Here is a 20769-nt window from a genome sequence, read left to right on the forward strand (position 1 = left end):
TTATCTCTGGATTGTCAGTATTAAGTGAATATAAAGCAACCAATGACTACATGAGTAGAAGTATGTTGGGTGATATGACATGTGTGCTTATTCTCTCAGTTATGCATAGCATACTGACGGTGCCCTTTCCCATCATCACTTCTTTGTGAGGACCAAATGAGATTCAATACGATTAACACTATATGTAGTACATTATAAATACCCAGAAGTAGTGTTATAATGTACTATTGTTGTTATCATTATTATTTTGGAGCACATAAATCCTAGAGTACACATAAATAGTGCTTGGAGTGCCCTTTAATTTTGAGTCTAATTTTGAAGAAGGCAATAATTCAATTTCATTTCTATTTTCTATTAGTTTTAACGTCCCGATGGGTGAGTCCAAACCTATTGGGTTTGTGTTATAATTTACAGGAAAGCGAGCTGTGTTCTTGTAGGTGGAAGAAGCATCCGTTTCCTCACTGCAATATTGCATGCATTCTTCTGTCCAGACCCTGTGCTTGGGACAGTCACGAGAAACAGCTCTCAGCACCTAGAGAAGTTAGATTCTTGTTTGACAATAACCAATATCAGCAAGATTTTAGCTTTTAGGAAATCCTCCAAGGACTTCCCAGGCTAGTGACATGCTACCCCAAGATTCAAGGATAGCTGTCTCTGGAAAGGATTGATTTTCCTCTAGCCTGGAATATGCATTATATCATATTTCTTTACTGGACTGCCCTGTGCTAACTTTGGCTCCTAGAATGCCACTTTGGAGTATAGGTACTGACTCATCTGCCACTACCACACCATCAAGACTTTCTGTCACTAGGACATCTTTGTAAAGACACTCTTCTCATTTAATTTTGCCATGTATTTATCTGTCTGACATTGAAAACTTCATCTTACACAACTGTACCTCAGATTTCCCATCTCAAAACTGGCAGGGTCTCTTTTTGTGTGAGGTCTTATAATCAATAGGTATTACATCACAAACTATGTCATAAAGTGGAAGCAATATACTTTGTACCAAAACTATGGGACTCCGTAGCAATGTGTACTGTTTCTTTGTAGTTAATCCTGCAAACATCAACTCATTATGGATGCAGAGGTATGGCTCTAGTCATGACCAGTGGCTCACACCTCTAAATCCGAGATACTTGGGATGCTGAAATTTGAGAATATTAACAATTTGAAGCCATCCAGGGCAGCAAAGTCCATAGGACAAAAAGTTGAAAGTAGAGCTGTAGCTCAAATAGTAGAGTGCTAGCCTTGGGCACAAAAAGACAGGGACCTCATCCAGGCCCTGAGTACAAGTCATTAAAGAAAAGTAAAGTAACCTTTTTTTTTCAAATTCTGTGCCTTGCTAGTTAATGAGAGTCATATAGTTATCAGCAAATATTCACATCTCTTGCAACACCCTGGAAGGAGTCACCTAATGGAGAAATATCTGATTACATAGCAAATATAGTAATTTGGTTTTGGGTTTTAACATCTATGATTAGTTATATTATCTCACTTGAACTATATTACCTTATTTGTATTTCATTTCAGTCATTGGGGAAATATTAAATGTTGGACAGATTGCATACAAAGTAGGCCCTAGAAGAGCTTGTAACCAAGTTGATCATAAAAAGTGGCCAAAGTGACCCATCAGGATAAAGCGAAATAAGGCTGTAGTAAAGAATGGGGAAATGAGGAATCAGCTTGCCAAGCAGAGTAAGAGGAGTGACATAGAGCCCAAGGAAGATGATGTCTGAATCAGGACCTTCAAAATCAGAGTTTCCTAGGCAGAATGGGAGTATGGCAGACATTAACCCAGGAGCAGACAAATTAGGATAGAAGCAGAGCTCAGTGAAGTAGAGAATGATATTCCATGGAAAGCTCCACTAGAATCTGTAGCAAGTATTCAACCAGCCTGGGATTTATGTGCAAAATAGGGATTGCATATTTTGAGGTTCATTTAGAAAAGTGAATTGATATCAAAGAGAAATCCCAAAGATGTAGAACCTACACTGATTCCTGCAAATACAATGAGGCCTCAAAATGTACCAGTATTAAAATTCATACTAACATATAAACCAAACTTGTAGTATTTTCTAAATCCTCCTTCCCTTCCTAGAGATGGGTTAATCTTTTATGACATTATTTTCTGCAGAAAGCATCCTTGACCTGATAGTGTTGGTTTATATTTGACATGTACAAAATATTAACTTGTTTTCTTCTCCTTTCAATACCTGTCAATTCCATCCTGTTATGAAATTCACCTTAGAATCAGAGTGTCCATCTTTGTTTCTGCAGAAATGTATTTAGACAAACCAATGCCAGTATAGGTGCAATTTACAAAATGAACCAAGAATTGTTGGTCACAGCTAAGTCACAACCCTTTGATAAGAAATGATGAAATTTTACAAATAGAAATAAAAATAGAAAGTTTTTACCAGAGGATAAGATAGTTGGGGGGAAGGGGAAAAGAGATGAAAACATATTGATTAAAGAATTCATAATTTGTTAGTTAAGAGAAAAACATTTTAAGGGATTTAGCATAGAACAAGTTGACTCTGGAAAACAATATATAAAATACAAAATGGGGCAGGGGAAGCTAGGTGCAGTAGTTAACACCTGCCATCCCATCCCTCAGGAGGCTTAGGTTGGAAGACTAACCCTAACCCTCACCCTAACCCTAACTACACAGTAAGAACATGACTCAAAGCAAAAGCATAACGATGCTGTTGGGCTACAGTAGCTCATGTTTGTAATCCTAGATACTCACGAAGCTGAGATCTGAGGATCAAAGTCCGAAAGCAAGTCTTCACATACAAATCTGACAGACTCCTATCCCCAATTAACCAGCAAAACACCAGAACTGTTTATGTGACTACAGTGCTACAGCTCTGGCTTTAGTGTAAAAGCAAAATGAGGCTGTGCAGCCCCTCATACAAGTCCCAATACAGAGAAATACAGAGACAGAGATAGAGACAGAGAACAGGCTGAACGTTAGACACAGAAAAAGAGACACAGTGAGAAAAAGAGATAATATGTGTCTGTCTGTATAGACATAAAGGACCCTTAAATCTAACTAAATGGTAACTATGGAACTACTTTATTTATTGATTAGCTTAATTTCTGGATCCTTTGTTGTATATACACTTTGAAATAGCATATCACATGTGAAAAATAACACAATGTTTTCTGAGAATTACAAGAGGTCATGGCTGGGCACAGGTAGCTTTTGCCTGTAATACTAGGTACTGGTGAAGCTAAGATCTGAGGGTAGTGGCTGGAAACCATCCTGAGCAGAAAAGTCTGTGGGACTCTTATCTCCAATTAACCAACAACAAAAAAGCCATAAGTAGAGCAGGTCAAGTGACAGAGCACTAGTCTTGAGCAAAATAATTCATGGACATTGCTCAGGCTCTAAGTTTGAGCTCCAGGACTGGCACACACACACACACACACACACACACACACACACACACACACACAAATACACACACACATGCACACATGTGCACGCACACACACACTTATGTTTAATGGATTAAAGGAAAAATGTAATGTTTTGGTCTATCACTACACAGAAATCCAATTTACTTTAAAATTTTCAAATAGCAAATACCTCAGCTATTTTTTAAAAAGTGGTATACTCCACCTCACCCTGGACATGAAACTACTGAGTAAGAAATCCTCAGGATGAGGGTACTGCTAAAAAGGTCTTCATCCCTTTGTCTCAGAATATTCTGTCTTGTGGAAGTGTTTTCCAGCTAGTACACAAGTAAATCATAATGATGTTGAGATATGCTTTGTAGCCCGTCACCTGCCTGGGACAAGGAGATTTGATTTAATGTTCCATGGAGATTAGAGCTATCATTGCTTTGGCCTCCAGTCAGCTCCTTCAGAGATTGTATTGCTGGGATGTATCCCTGGTGCCCGTCATTCTTTTGCTAGCCACAGCTCTGAAGAACAGCCAGTCCCTCCCTAAAGCATCCTCTCCACCTTCCCTGGGAAAGAGCGGGTGACATTTCAATTGTATAACCTCTTGAGAAAGCTCTACCTTTTACTCCAGCTTTTCTGAGAGTGGCTTGGAGAGTGTTTGCTGAGTGGAGCTCTCTGGATGTGTTGGAGCAATATGATTTCGAAAGCATGACCTGGAAAACTCAGGCACGCTATTTGACCTTTCAAAGCCCCATGCATCTCACCAGCCAAAGATGCAAAATGATTACTAACATAAAGTCTTTGTTGTGCTTTTTATACAGCTCTGTAAACCTTGCCATGTAAATGTTAGTTATTGATTCTTATCTTTCATATTTTATGATAAATATCTTATATTGGGCAATGTCCAACACTTCATATATTCATTGGTCGATATCATACAGAAAAGAACTCAGTTTTCAAGACGTCAGCACCTGCAGATGGACTTGAACCTATGTAAGAGACAGGTTTAAAGGGCTGAGCACTAGTTTAGACAAATCCCGAAGGGCTTAGTGTGTATCAAATGATCAAGTGGGACCTAGAATTCTGGACATCATTGTACAGCCTACTGATTTTGTTACCAGGGCTTCTTAACTTACCTCCTAGATTTCGGTTAGATGTCCTGTGATATCTGAGTTATAGTCTGCAACATTACAGATTTGAAGGCAAAGACGGTTCCTTCCCTCAGTGCTACTTCAAAATAATAGGTACCACTGCTGTCAATAATGAGGGCACTGTTTATTTGTAAATTAGTCAAGGATTCAGCTGCACTAGCAAATCTACAAATGAATTCAAATGAATTTCATAATTTTTCTTTAGGGACCATATAATACTTTTCTTATGGTCTTGAAGATATAAAGAAGTGAATGGAATACCTCATGAGGGGAAAGGGAAAGGGGGTGGGGGGAGGGGGTATGAGGGATGAGGTAACAAACAGTACAAGTAATGTAACCAATGCCTAATGTATGAAACTGTAACCTCTCTGTACATCAGTTTGATAATAAAAATTTGGAAAAAAAAGAAATAATCATGAGTCATATAAAAATTTTCTTAGGATTTTTCAGGATAAATCGTAAATAAATTTAAATGGAAAGGTAAGCAGGCATAGGAAGAATGACCCATAATAATGATGGTGTTGATAAATTGATAGTAGCAATAACAATAAACAGAACCATATTTATTTAAAGCTTAACTTTTAGACAATACAAATTTGAGTAATTTAAGCTAGCTATGAGCAAGGAGTAGTGAGAAAGGCAGAGAAAAGAAAGAAAGAGAAAGATCTGGGGAAACACTGGCTAGATAAAGTAAAACTGAACTTAATTAGATGTGAGGACTTAAAATGGAAAAACAGAAATGAAAATTTATTTTCCTGGAGTCATGCCATCATTCTTTCTTCGGCATCTTAGAGTCTATTACTGAGAAATAATATCTTATCCTTGTTCTAGAGGTGTTCTTTGCCCAAATAGTGGAAGAACTACCAAGTCTCTGATTTAAAAATCCAGCTCTCACAGAATGCAAACTATATTGGCTACTATCATATTAGGCACCTTACCCGGATGTTCTCGTTGCCTCCCTCTTTCCATAAAGAAGACGTCAGCAGTGAGGAAATGGACTGCAGAGACCCGTGCTTGTGAATTGGGGAGGTACAGAAAAATGATAGACTTGAGTTTACTTGTCCAGGGTCAATTAACTATTGTGAGCCTGCAATAATAAATCCTGACATTTTAGTACCTAAATTCACACAACTTCCTTGAGCTCTTGTTACTCTCAAGTTAAAGTGCTTGCTTTCCCACCCTCTGCCCCCATCCTCACTCTTCCACTGCCCCCCCTACTCATTTCCTTTGATTCAGAAAAATAATCCCACCAAAGCACATTGCCTTAGACATTATCTCTGACCTGAGCTCACAGTGAAAAGACTCCATGTGAGAATACAAATCAAATCATCCATACGCAGATGCTAGAGGGTGCAATAAAATAAAGAACAAAAAGATGGATACCAGCATCTGATTCTCTTCCCACGATGACTGTCACTTGAACAACGGATTGCTTTTTCAATGAAAAATGCATTCTAGTGAAAATGATGAGGGAAATTGTTTGAAGGGATAAAGTAATTGTGCCGGGAGCTAGAAGAGGCAGATCAGCCCTAGCCACGTTGCTGTGATTAAGTCTTAAACTTCGTTGAGAAAGTCATCACAAGTTCACAGAGGTTTGGGTCCAGAGGAATGGTGCTGGAGAAATTGGGTCTGTCTGACTTTTGCATCCGAGAAACCTTTCAGAAACAGCACACCTGTCAGTAGTTAGGCAGGCTGGAACGACATGATGTCTCATTTCAGAGGGAGAGCTGAGCTCCTGCTTGCTGTGGAAGAGGGAATCAAGAACCGGGTAAACAGCTGTGGAGGTGAGCCTCAGATGCCTGCCCACCGCCCTAGAGCTAGTCAGGTGTGGTTAAGGCTTCATGACTTTAGATGTATGATCAAAACAAATTCCACTGGAAATAGTAGGAGAATGTGGTTGTCATCCGAATGCAGCTGACAGCAGGAAAGGAAGGAGACTGTGCACTGTTGATTCTGATGATGGAGGCTCAGGTTGTTGATGAGCAGTGAAGGTAGATAGAAACTTTCCAGGTATATCAGGAGTGGAGAGGGAAGGAGTACAGGAAGGAAGGGAGGAGGGAAGGAAGAAGGGAGAGATTGAGACAGCAGTAGAGGGAGGGAGAAAGGGAGAGGGATTGAGAATGATTTATGATTTACAAGGAAAGAAAGTTCTTCTCCGGCTCAACTTTGCACTTTGTTCATAAGTTATGGACTTTAACAGTGTGAAGAGATTTTTTTAGAGGCAAAATAAACATATTCTCCTAAAGTTCCACATGTGCTTCCTATCTCATCCCTAACTCCAACTCTGCCCCACCCACCGCTCAGGCTGAAGATCCCAGCCTCATATTCATGGCGTCCACTTCTTTCATTTTGCATCTTCAAAGGTCTCCTATCTTTGGTTCAACTGAGATGCTCACGAGTCCCTGGTAGGGAGAATGGGTGATTGCTGACACTAGAGAGGTCAGATAATTAAATGAATACCTGGGATTACTGCCACCAGATCTAATAATTCAACCAGACACCAGAGTTGGTTTTGCTCAAAGTGTGTCGAGTAAAGATATGGGTTCACAGATGTCATCATTTCCTGAGTAATTTGGGTGCAAGAAATGCAAAGAACATCAAGCCTTGACTCGGAGGAGTTCATCAGTTTTGCTAAGGATGAGAGAAAACAAGTCGGTGAATGTGTATAATAGATAAGCAATGGGTAGCTAAATTAAAAACTCTAAGCAAAATAGATCTTGTTTTTCAGGCAGTGGGGGAACGGGGGGTGAATGGTTTTGTGGTGTTCACCTCTTAGCTAATTTAGTCTTTACTAACTGTGGACATGGACCTGTGTGACAGGACTCAGAGCTAATGTGACATTTAATGGATTCTGGAGAGATCTCCATCCTCCCAACATGGAGGACAAGTGTGGGTCTCCTGGGACACTTCATAAGAGGGACGCTTGACTTCCTCACACCACTTCTGTAAAGTCTGCTTAGTCATAAACACAGTTACTAATTTCTAGCCAAAACCAAATATCTGTGTGTATGATTAAATAGATGCAATTCATTGTTTCCTTTAAGTAGAAGAATCAGTGAATCATTAGATGGATCGTTATGAGAAGTTGCCTTACCTACACAGCAACTAGAAATTTAAACCTAACATTGATGATACTGACATTGTCATTGGTGGATTATCATCCCTGCTATGACCTCAGTTTCCCTACGCAGAGACACTCTCCAATAACAAATCTAACACAGCAATTGCATTGCTGGAGTCAAGTGGTTTTAGTCTTTCGATGTAGTTGAGTCTTGCTTACTGAACTTTGCTTGTCCATGCTTCCATTTACATGTCATGTCCTTCTGCAGGAAAAGTGTAAAATGGATTTTAATTTGCCTAGAAACATAGAGACATTGGCCTTGAGGTATGTGGCAGGATATTGACTTGCAGAATGAACAGCTTCCCCAATACAAAGGAAAAATGGGCATCCCGTTTCTCCATACTTTCACTCTGTTCTCTTGCTTTGCATAAAGTCAGCTGCACAGCACAGCAACCCTAACCGACATTCCAAGGCTCCCTAAGCATCCAGCTTTTGCTGAGCTGCAGTAGGGCGTGATGCTGTCAGTCTACGTATAGAACTGTCATATGAAATTGCCCAGGGACATCCATTGAAGGCGTGCTGTTGAGAGCATCATCGCCTTCCATAGCATCCTCTCTCAGACAGTCCTGGGAGAAACTGTCATCTGGTCTTCATACAACCATTGGGTGTCTCCTGGGCAATGATCTGTGCCTTTATTGCACAAATATTGGGCAATGGAAACTGACCATGTTTTCTCACATATATTAATATGTTTTCTTTCCTGCTTTCTGGAATTGTATTCTTATGTGTTCTCCAATTTTTTCTACAGAAGGGTCACCATGGCAAATGATGTTCAACTTCGTTGATCATGTGTATGTCTGTGAACTAACCCTTGTATTTCCATTTTTATTTCAGATTTTAGGAGAAATTTACAGCTCATTGCCCTTAAAAAATAGTACGCTGGATTTGACTTAAAGACTGTCATTTGCCAACCCTTCTTGTAGGATTATCAGATGACTTTGGTTTCTGAAAACCCTTCTCATAATTTGGGTTGTTGCCAAATAAAACTGTTTGCATTGACCTGAACTAATGAGAAAATAAAGAAGGCTAACTTTAACTGGAAATGACATGTTTGGTCTCATTGAAGTCCAAATGTTAAAAAAAAAACTGCAAATGCAGGTTTCATAGCTGTTTCAAATATCATAAAAGAATGATCTCAATCCACAGCCCCCAGTGATAGCAGAAACAGATAAACTCACTGGGGTATGTTTATTCCATATGAAGTGGAATTCTTTATCATATTCATGCTGTGAATGAAATGTGTTCCATGTTCATATGGTGAGGGGAAAATTAATTTCTTTGCAATAGCAACATTTGTCATATTGAGTGATTGTTGTTAGTTCAGTATCCGTTAACTCCTTAATTTTTGTATTGTCTTTATTATACTCTTGTACAAAGACATGTACAGAAGCATTGCATACCTGAAAACCTCATCTCGTGTTCAAAACCCCGTTCTGCCTCTTACTTGCTTGGGACTCATGTCAAATTTACAGAAGACTAATTAATTATGTATATATGAGGTTCTTAAGCCATATGCCATTTCTATCACCCTATACTTTTCTCTTCTCACATACATATTTAAATAAGGAGTGATAAAAATAATTTGAAAGCATGAGGATAATAATCAAGAGAAAATTAAACCTTTAAGAGGTTCTGATACATTTTGGAAGATGAGAAAAATAATTAATAAATGCACTGCAAGTGTACTGGAAATGAGATTGAGTGGAAGAGCACTTGTTTAGCATATGTTAAGCTTTAGTTTTCAACCTCAGCATGAGAGAAAGAGAAGCCGGAAGTGAGTGAAAGAGAGAAACGTTTTATTTTTTATCTTAGTTTTTATTTCAAGCTTTGTTTTGAATTTTTGTGCAGTTTTCACCTTGTATATCATTCCTTTTCTTACTTTTTCTGGGGCATTAAAAACAAAGCCATGTGTGTGATGACAGATCAAAAGAATAGATGGAAAACGTAATGTGCCCCAAAGCATGAAGCAGAGCCCCGAGCAAAGCTTCCATCTTGTAGATTTACAAAGGGGCTTAAAAGCTTCTCTATCTATGTTCCAGGGTGTGTAGCCACTGCTGGTCCAGCAATCATAATCATGTTGGATTAGAATAATGATAATAAAGATGAAAAAAACATAAATATGGTGGACAAAGGGTAAGCTATGTCAGCAGTGATACTCACTAGAAACCATGTTGGAAATGAACTATACAGCACTGCGGGGATGGGGGTCACAAAGGAAGGTGTGACACTGTTCAAAAAGAAATGTACTCATTACCTGACTGAATAACTCTCACCCTTCTGTACATCATCTTCAGAATAAAAAAAGGAGAATTCACTAAAACCTTGAAAGAAGGGAAAAGGAGGATTTGGAACTGAGCCCAAATTTCTCCTCTGTTCTATCTATCACTGAAGAGCAGAAGGGAGGAGGAGGAATACCATGCTTATCAGAAACCAAAGAAGAATTGGCCCTGAAAGCCCATTGGCTATGGCTTCATGACAATGGGGCCAAATTGGTGTTACCAAGAAGGCAGATCTGAGTGTCTGTAGGTAAATAGATGTCCACATTATGAACATTCAGTCTATGATTCAATCATACTATGAGATAGAAATGTGAGTCGGTGAGAGGAGAAATGAGAAGGAAAAGATGGAAGAGGAGAAAAAGGAGGTGAAGGAAGAAGAGGAAAAGCAAGAGGAGGAGGAGCAGGAGGAAAAGGAGGAAGAAGAGAGGAGGAGTATAGAAAGAGAAAAAAAGGAGGAGGAGGAAAGGAGTATGAGAAATGGGAAGCGGAAGAAGAGGAAAGAGGAGGCAGAGGAGCAGGAGAAGTAGAAGGAAGAGGAGCACCGGATTTTTCTAAAAGGATATTTTCTGGCTTTGTCTGCACTTGTATTCTATTCCTATTTCTTATTCCTATTTCTATTTCCTATTTCTTGGTTGTCTTACCGTCAGGAGCTGTGCTCAGCTCTAGAATATGGCACATATCCTTTAACATCTTGACCAAATACTGTTAGACTTGCAATGATAATTGAAATTATTTTCTTACTTACCATTTATTGTTTATTCTCTTCCTCACTAGCAATTATTATTGAGTCAGTCCTACTTGTACACCTTAATGTCAAAAGTGCCATGTGACATCAACTATGAGGAAATAAAGTTTATCAAATTCATGCTCAGAAAATGCATAAGGTAGTATATACACTAAATAATGAGAAGTATTGAAGGCCATTCTAGAATTCTCTCACTACACCACGGAAGACTCTTACAACAGACTGTAGGGTATACAAAGTCACAATTTGATTATTACAAGTATGTTTGATTACTACATTGGAAGACCCTAGGGTTCAAAAGCAATAGATCATTTTGTTTTCACTTTGCAGTTTTTGAAATATGTTTTGTGACCTTGTATCTATATACTTCTGAAAATGCTTCTCTAGCAGAGAGAAAAATCCCATTACTTCCCTCCATTAAATGAATAAAATATAAATGTAGATAAAACCAGAAAATATCCTTTTAGAAAACCGCGGTGACACTTGAGCCCTTTCCAGCTTGTAGGACTGAAATTGAATTTTTATATTCATTGTAAAGGTTGGCAAGGAGAAATATTATTAAAAAAGCACACAGCCCGCTAGGCCAGAGGACCTGTCCTCATACCCTCTGGGTATTAGAGCAAGGGAGGTCATCTCATGACTTAAGAAAAATGGAAAATACAGACCTGCTGCTTTATTTGATATGTTTACTCTTGCACAAAATATTTATTTCTTTGAGCAAAGATGTTGTTATAACAACTATTTGCTGGAAAAGTTCCATGTTCAGATAGCTGACTCATGATGGAATCTGTATTATTAACATATGCTTCACACACATGGGGCTTATTTTATGTATGTTATATATATTTGCAACCGTTTTTATTTGGGGCTCTAAACTGTTGGGGAAATTATTTCTTCAATTCAATACCTTAAAAGCAACAACATAGAAATGTTTATTATAGTTAATGGGAATAGTAAGCAGAGTCTGATTTAATATTCAAATAGCATCAACTATAAAAGATGCTATTATTAAGAAAATGAAGGGTCAGGCAGAAGGCCTCTCTTAGCCAGCTCCTCACTGGTACTCTCCTTAACCAGAGTTCAGTCTAAGTATCACAAACTACATATTGAATTGTTGTGTATTTTTTTTAAGTTTTCCCACATTGAACTGTCTTGCTTATGTCTATCTGATAGTATTTAGGGAGAATGAATTACATTTTATTCAAGTCTCTATGAATGTAATCTTCTGGGCATTAAGTTGTTTGGGCAACTAGTAAGGCCTGTCAAGGTTAGAGGCTAAGAAATAGGCCAGAAGATTACTTGTCTGCTTTATTTAATACGCCAACATTCCTTCAAAAACATTGTGACCCAAGACTTTAAGTTCAAAAATCAATTTGGGTTCCTTTGCCCTAATAGTTAGGACTTAGAGTGAATATTTTAAAAAAATAAATCAGAATTAGATAGCAATAATATTCATCAAATTACTAATCTAAATACTCAATAATTACTCATGTGTGGTTACAATTATAAATAATGGTTTTTGAATTATCATTAACTATAATTCAGATAATAAATTAATCACTATGAAACAGTCTTAGATAAACAAAAACATACCTTTACATACAAATACACACCTATATATCCTTATTCCAAAAAGGCTTCTCATCAATCACTTCTATTACATTGCTAGAAGACCGGGAGAAAAGCTTTAAAAAGAAAATGAAATTGCAGGAAGAAAACCATCTTTCTTAATATCAGAAATGTAGCATTTAATAGTCTTACACTGCATTCTCAGACGGCATCTCCAAAGTACGCAAATAAACTATATTCATCTGATTAACACTGCCTGAAAATTACAGTGTTAGTAGCAAATAAGTCTGGAGATAGGAGCATTTGAAAGTGAATTTATACATGTAATCCCATTATTGCCGTGAAATGTGAAAACTGCTTTTCTGGGTATAATGTGCAGAAAGATAGCTACCATAGTCTGACCATTTCCAATTCAGGTAAATGAAAGGCCTCATCATTGTCAAAGGCCCTTCTGCCAACTGCACAGTAAGTAATTCTTGGAACAGGGCTCTCATGTTGACTCGTTAAACAGCATTTGTAACTAGGGAGGATTGCCTTAAAAAAAAAAAAAGCAACTTTGTTGCATAATACAGAAGCTTACAAAATATTTATATTCTTTGTCTGGCCAATGTGAAATATTTTATTAAGGTGGTGTTTGAAAAACAGATACTATGATAGTAAGGGGATTGTATGAGGCCATGATATATGATAAAATAATAAAGACCTAGTGGCTTAGGCCCTCTGATTTCTAATCTAAGAGGCTTTCCTCTCCACCGAATAGTATCTGTTCTAACAACTAACTCACCGGATCCTATAGTCAGAATTGTCCATGGTCAGACCTTAAAAGCTCACAGTTCACATGGATCCTTTTCATTTACTTACCTTTTATTTTTGTAACCTTCATAAGATTACTTTATTTATGGCCTAATTTTTATTATTTTACATGATAGTTTTCCTCTACTTCCAACTAGGAAACTAATTTATGCTTATTATAGAAATATGAAGTAAGTTTATGATGAAGAAAACTTAAAGCTGTTAGTCACATTCCATCCTTTATTGTGATCTTCTGTTAAAAAACCAGCATGTTTATCAAACTTCTAGAATCATAATGAATGTAGATAGAAAATGTATTCACAAAGTATTCTCAAAAATTGTCTCAAGTCAACTTATGACCAGGGAATCTTGAGAATTGTGCATACTGTCAAATAAATTTACAATGAGCTGAGTTAATACCCACAACATCCATGCTCATTGTAGTTTCATGCTACTTCTTTATCTGGGGACACTCTAACATCACCCTGAAGTGGATTCTCCATAATTCTCTGGGAAACAAGTGGCTCATCATTAAGACCAGAGGCACTCATGAAAGAAGCATGTTGTAGAGCATAGCTGAGGAGGGAGATGGAAAGAAATAAGGAAGGAGGGAAAGGGAGAGAGAAGAAAGAAGAGAAAGACAACAAAAAGAAGGAAGGGAAAAAGGAAGAAGGGAGCGGAGGAAAGTCATCAATCCAGAGGAAGCTGTTTGTTTTGTTCCCCCCCCCCCCCCAACCAAGTGTTGTTCTTTGACTTCATGGATCGATTCCCGGTTTGTCCATTCTACTTGTTCTATTTCCTTGACATCTTCCTCCATCTTAATCTTTTCTTGGGAAGTTTGCCCTGACTTTCAGATGAGAAACAGATGATAGGAGGGCGTCTCGATGCTCTTCTCTGCCAAACTCAATCTCTTTCTAACAATCGGTACCCCCAGGTTCCAGAATTGTGGAGGGAAGGGCCTGTAGAAAAGGCCGTCAGCCTTTTCTTGGTTGGGTTCCTGATGCATGAATGTTTATCTCAAAGTCTGGCATCTTCCTAACAAATCCACTGGCATTTTCTTTACACAGTCTTTTTAGCCTCCCATCATAAGTAGCACCCCTTAAGTTGGGGGCTAATGCTGCTTCCATGACAGAGAGTAATACTCACACAGCAGGGTTTTCAAGGATACATTCCCACCACTGTTCTCTCCACTGGACCCACTGAGAACAAGGAATGTGAATTCCACATTTTATCTCCTTTGTGCCTACTATTCTCAACCTCTCATCCAGTAACTGTGCAGAATATACGGTTGTTGGTGCCATAAAGTAATTAATGATATTAATGGGAAAAGGAGACTTGAGGGACAGAAGGAAAGACTAAAAGAAAAGACAATTTATATTTAGTATTTAAAGGTATTTCAAGGGTGTAAAGTGTCAGTCTTGCAGATGAATTATCCTAAATTTGTCTACTTAGGAAATTTATTAACCATAAACCTGAATAATGCTATCTTCCATTCTGACACAGTTAAATTAGAAAGAAGATTTAAACCTGGCATTGTTTCATGATTCATTCCTGTCTTTCATGGTGTTATTTTATCAAGTAAACACTGGACTAAAAGTGAGCCCTCTTATGCTCTGTCCAGTTAATGATCTGTAGCAGTTTACTTACACGTCACTTGATTCTGTTTCCCCATGCTAAAATGAGGATTTGAACATGATGAGTATTCACAGGTTAAGCAAACCCATGTCGGGCATGGTCAATTACTTGAACTCAAACTGTATAAGAATTAGAAATTCTATGCTAAGTTGTTTCAAACAATAATATCGGTCCTGATTCAGAGTTAAGCCTACTATTCTTAGTTACTGGTGATAAATATGAATCTTAACAAATGCCAAACACATAGAGTGAACTTCATATATATTACGATGCTTAGTATACTCCCCAACATGCAGTAAGGAGTACCTCCACTTCCCACACTGTGTTCTCAATGCCTGACCCAATGACAACTTGAGAGATACCTGGATTTCAGTTCAACAGAATCATACATAATCCTCACTGCTTCCCATATTAAAACATTTTTGAGTGGCTAATTAGTATCAGAGCTCAGTTCATTGCTCTACCCAGTACTTTCCTTCTCAAACATATTAACTATATAATGTAATTATTGGGTTGAAACTAAGCTCCAACTCACATTGATCATCTTAATTTCTTGTGTGCTTGTATTACTATATATGCGTAATAGAAAAATCAGTGGAGGGAGCTGATTGAATAAGAGTGAATGTGAAGTTAAATTTTCTTGAACCTTCAAATGTATATGCTGAATAATAGTTGATTGGGTTTTGTTCGTTTTGCAATTTCAGCTTCCTATGGTCTTTGAAATAGTGCAGTAAAAATCATACCTTTTAGCTTGTGAAGATAAACTATATAAAGCAAGCTAATATATCTTATCTTGTGTCTAGGGTGAGATAGCAAAACAATATTTGAGAAAAATAGGAACTCTCTTATTCAGCTTGTGGTTATCTCACAAAGCCCAAGAGAAACAAAATAAAGTTTTTATTCCTTTGTATTTATCATGTAAAGAGCAATGAAATCATACCATCTTGGGTTGATTGAAAAAAAGTTAAGGTATGTTTGAAGGTTATACAAACTAAAACCCAGTACAATATCAATTAAATTGATAGGTAAAAGAAACTGTTATCTCACATACCAGGCAAAGGTTGATTAAGACTCCTACAACAGCATCAGTGGGAGGCCCTCTTCTTACCTTCCCCCTTCCCTTCTCTCTCATTTCCATTCCTCTGTCCCTTCCTTCCCATTTTCTGTTGCCTGTCCCATTAAATCCTAGAAAGCTAATTAAATCTTTTCAACTCTTAACAAAATGCAGGAGATATTCTTATTCGCAATCCTTACCAACAGCAATTTTACCTTAAAATCTTTAGTTAGAGTTAGACTCCCTCTAACTGTTGACAAATTGCATTCTGATATTCTTATTACATAATTCCTACAACAATGGTCTAAATTCAATCTATAATCCCTGATTTCGAACTCAGCCTGCTTCTAGCTTGCCATTTAAACTGTTTTCAATTAGGTCACATTTTTCTCACTGTTGATATAATATGGATTTTTAAAGTGCTCTTTTATGTGGTGCTAGGTGTAGGTTGACATAGTTGACATTGTTAAGAGAGATCCCTAACATACCGGTTTCAACAAATCTTAACACCATGTAAAATGTATACCAATACTACAATCAAGCTATTGGCCTAAATGTAATCTGTTGCTATTACTAAGAATTCTTCGATTTTCCTTGTTCTCATTTGAACACCTCCCAACCACGAAAATTAACATTAGTATGATTTCAATTCACAGGATGTAGTTTATGCTGTGCCAAATATTTGTCTGAGGTTTTACAAATATGTATCCATGTTACTGTGCTAATTCTGTGAGGTGAGGGTACAGCAGTCTTAATTTACAGATTGGACAATTGAGGCACAGAGGACTTATGAAACTTGCCCAAATCACACACCCAGTTCAATTAGTAGAACCTGGGTTCAAACTCACATTGTCTGGTTCACCCTGGTAATTCCTCTAAATCTAATTAAAGTTGACTGAGATTGGGATGGTGTTCATGAGCTCCTGGAATAGCTAATCCTTGGTCCCTTTTACTTCTCAGCCTGATGCTTCTTAGTATCGCTCTTGCTCTATTTCTTCCTACTCTCTGACTAACCCTTCCTGGTATTCTTCATGGACCACTCATTCTATTCGCATCATTTCCAGGTGACATTCCCCTAGGCTGTGGTTTTTCAGCTCCCTAATTTGCTTTTCCTTTTTGATAACTCTCTGGGACATCTCTGTCCTATGCCTGAAGAGAGATCAACCAATAACTCTAAACTGAGAACTAGCTCAGTCTCAGGTTCATTCCTAATGGTGCTCCGTCTTCACTGACATGTCTTAGCATACTTCAAACTTACGCATGCCATATTCTGAAATCTGAACTCAGTCATTTCTTTCCTTTTTCCCTGGCATCTCGCAATACCCACTGGCAGAGACTAGTATAAAATGGGTAGCTTGTAGACAACATAATTTAATATCTCACAGTTGTAGAAACTGTGCATTCTAAGATCAATACGATAGCAAATTCACTGTCTAATGAGGGCCACTACCTGGGTGACAGAGGGCCATACTTTTCCATGAGAAAAGAGGAGATGGAGCTCTTTAGAGCTATTTCATAATGAAGTTAATCCATTTGTGGAGGGTTCTACCTTTATGACCTAGTCATCTCCCAAACATTCCTGATGTATGCTCACAGTGGGTATTTGGTTTCCACGTATGAATTTAGAGGCACATCTCAAAAAAAAGTCTTCTTTTTGCTTTTTAAGTAATGATGTTTCCAATCATTCACCATTCCTCTATAATGCTTACAAATCAAGAGGGGCTAATACCTGCAATCCTGTGTTTTTTAATTAAGTAAATGTCCAATACTATTTGGGTCACTACTGACTTTGATTTTACAGGCTGCATTTGTCCAGTTGATGCTAAAATGGACAGTGGCACAAAATGGAAAATGCAAAAAATAAAACACATTTATGGTCATCTTCAGTAAATAACTTTCCAATTGCAGAATTAAGAATATTGTTCTTGGGCTGGGGATACGGCCTAGTGGCAAGAGTGCTTGCCTCGGATACACGAGGCCCTAGGTTCGATTCCCCAGCACCACATATACAGAAAACGGCCAGAAGCGGCGCTGTGGCTCAAGTGGCAGAGTGCTAGCCTTGAGCGGGAAGAAGCCAGGGACAGTGCTCAGGCCCTGAGTCCAAGGCCCAGGACTGGCCAAAAAAAAAAAAAAAGAATATTGTTCTTAAAAAAAGATATCAGTTGTGGAAATTAGAAATAATGCATAAAACAGTCATTCAAACTCTAAAAATCATCAATTTCTAGCTGAGTGTTATAAGTACTAGAAGAATTTTTTCTCAACTTTGTACTTATGCTGAGATTTAGAAAAGCAAAAAAAAAGTGTTTGCAATGTGCAGAGATGTTATATAAGGACCAAAAAATCCCAGATTTCTCATCTCTCTAGAAAGATAATAAGAAACAGAGGTAAAGATACTAGGATCCCAGTCCAAATACTAATCTCTCCCTAGGAAGCACTGAATTTAAGAACTGATGAACCAGAAAGAATAAATATCTGGGAAACATTAGGAAAAAGTAGATATTTCATTTTCTTCATTACTATTGCACATAAAGCCTTTCAGCTTTATGTCTCTCCAGAGGGAATATAGGTTGTTACAGATTGATGTAACATGAGTTTAAAAGAGGACCCCCTACTGACTGAAATAATATCTTCACCATATTCACAAACAAATATCTTGAATACTCAAGAGCCCTAGAGATGGGAAAAAAAAAGAATTATGCAGATGGAAAGGGAAAGGGAAAGCAGTAGAGTTTTGTTGATTGGATGGTTCTTCCCTGCACCTGGAATTTCTGGATCATATTAAGAGGTAAAAACTTTGCACACTAAATATGTACTGTTTCATATATTCAAAATGGTAAAGAAGAATGAGAGATGGGCTACTTCCATTTCCAAGTTTAACGTTTCTGCAAAGTCATTTACCTCTAATTGCCTCTCAGTCCTTTAGCCCTCTAGAAAGATGCTTAGCTCCTAACTTAACCATGGAGATGTTAGTATGACTTTTTCAAGCAGGGCAAAAAAAGAAAAAATGTAGGAAAAACTCTTACAAATTAATAATCCTGAGTTACTTAGGCCATGGTGTCATTCTGTATAGCTGCGCACACACACACACACACACACACACACACACACACACACACAGCTTTTTTATTTTTATTCAATTTTAGGGGATCAGAGTCATAGTCTTGAATTCCTAGATTTGGTGAAACACTTATTCAGCTAAAAATAAACTTTAATGTGTCAAGAGCATAGTGATCAATCAGGGATAACAAAATGTCTGATTTGGCCCTCTCTTTGTTCTGTTTACAGCAGATAATCTCATGCTAAGTAGATGCTAAGTAATAATCCAATGAGTAAATATGATGACAGAGCTAGAAATTAAGTTCTAGCCAGGTGCCCTTGGTTCATGTCTGTAATCCTAGTTTCTCAGGATACTAGGACCTAAAAGATATAGCTTCAAAGTCAGCTCAGGCAGAATATCAAAAGGACTCCATTTCCAATTGACCAGTACAAAGCTGGTAAATATATAAATTATTCTTAATTCTCTCAATGGCCCTATAAAAGAGTTAAAGTCCTTCCAGATCAGCTGGGGAGGGGCCCGGGGGATGAGGTGGAGGGGAATCTAGGACCTTTCATATATACAAAGATCTAAGGATGCTCACGGTCCTTATATAAAGTGTAGCATTCACATTTAACCTATAGATGTTCTCCCAAATACTAGATTCCTTATATCACTCGATTACTGACCGTAGCTTGTACGATGTGAACGCTCTGTAAATAACTGTTACTCTCTTTTATGAGGAACTAATTATTACAAGGTATTCATAGTCTGAAATGCTAAGTTCAGAAGAAGTAGAAAGTCTAATACAGGCAAGGAAAACCCAACCCAGGCTCGATGGAGAGATGGAGAAACAAAAGATCAGTAGTGACTGCATCAGATGTCACTTCATTCATGTGACCACCATTTACTGCTCCGGGTGTAGAAAGTTCAAGTCTATTACTTTCAGGAAATTTTTAATATTTTTTTTAAATTTGCTCCCTACATTCAATTGGAGCTAAAGGTTCAGAAAGCACAGATGTTGACAGCCAATCGTGGCTCAGACTTGCCTGAGGAACAGTAGAGTCTTAGCCTTTGCATGATGAACAGGCTCAAGTGAACCTTGTGTTGGAATGTCACACTCCAGGTATGTGCTTCGGTGAGGGATCTCATCACGGATTTACGTGCACTCTGCTGCCTCGTTGTTCTCAGCTCTCTCTCTCTCTCTCTCTCTCTCTCTCTCTCTCTCTCTCTCTCTCTCTCTCTCTCTCTCTCTCTCTCTCTGTCTCTCTCTGCTGACTTCTAGCTGTCCTTCCGTTCTCAGCTTCCATGGCAATTCCTTAGACAAGTCATCCCTAGAGTCCTTCCTGGATTAGCTCTTCCACACTTCCTGCTGTCAATCACCAGCAATAGTATTCACTGATTACCTGTGGGAGCCTGTGTTTTCTGCAATTTGTCTGATAGACATTGAACTCCAATGTATATTAAATTTTCTACACACACACACATAATTGTCATAATAAATAATCACAAAATTAGTATAAGCACTTTAAAAGTTTGAAGTAATGCTCTTTAAAGTAGTGTGACAGATTCAAATAACCTAATTCCACAGCCCATGGGACCAAAGACAATTATGTCAGGTTGGCCCACTCATGCTTTGGAATTCTCATTATGTCATCTTGCTGAGCTTCTTTGCTTCCTTACACTTAAATAAATTTCTATTCACTAAAAGTAAAATTGGCCCAACTGTCAAAACAGCAAGTGTGAATTTGGGCTGACTTACTCCCAGTATAATATCTAAAAGGAGGAGATAATATAGCTCAGCTTCTTTCCCTGAAGTAGTTAATGTCTTAATGTGGGAGCAAAACTTACTGTCACCTTTCATAAAAAAGGAAATAGCTTTCTTGAAGGAAACTTATGTGGGCATACACGATTGGGGAAGAGAACAAGCTCTGAAGAACAGGAGACATTGTTTTCATAAAAGCGCAGCAGACAC

At 38.0% G+C, this 20769-nt stretch overlaps 1 protein-coding gene across 4 annotated transcripts in view; it reads left to right on the top strand.

Moving 5' to 3' along the window:
- Positions 1-20769, top strand: part of Kcnip4 (potassium voltage-gated channel interacting protein 4) — an 857080-nt gene that overhangs the window by 804921 nt on the left and 31390 nt on the right. The gene's annotated exons all lie outside the window — the stretch shown is intronic.

This window comes from Perognathus longimembris, chromosome 16 (assembly GCF_023159225.1).
Source record: "Perognathus longimembris pacificus isolate PPM17 chromosome 16, ASM2315922v1, whole genome shotgun sequence".
Classification (NCBI taxonomy): domain Eukaryota; kingdom Metazoa; phylum Chordata; class Mammalia; order Rodentia; family Heteromyidae; genus Perognathus; species Perognathus longimembris.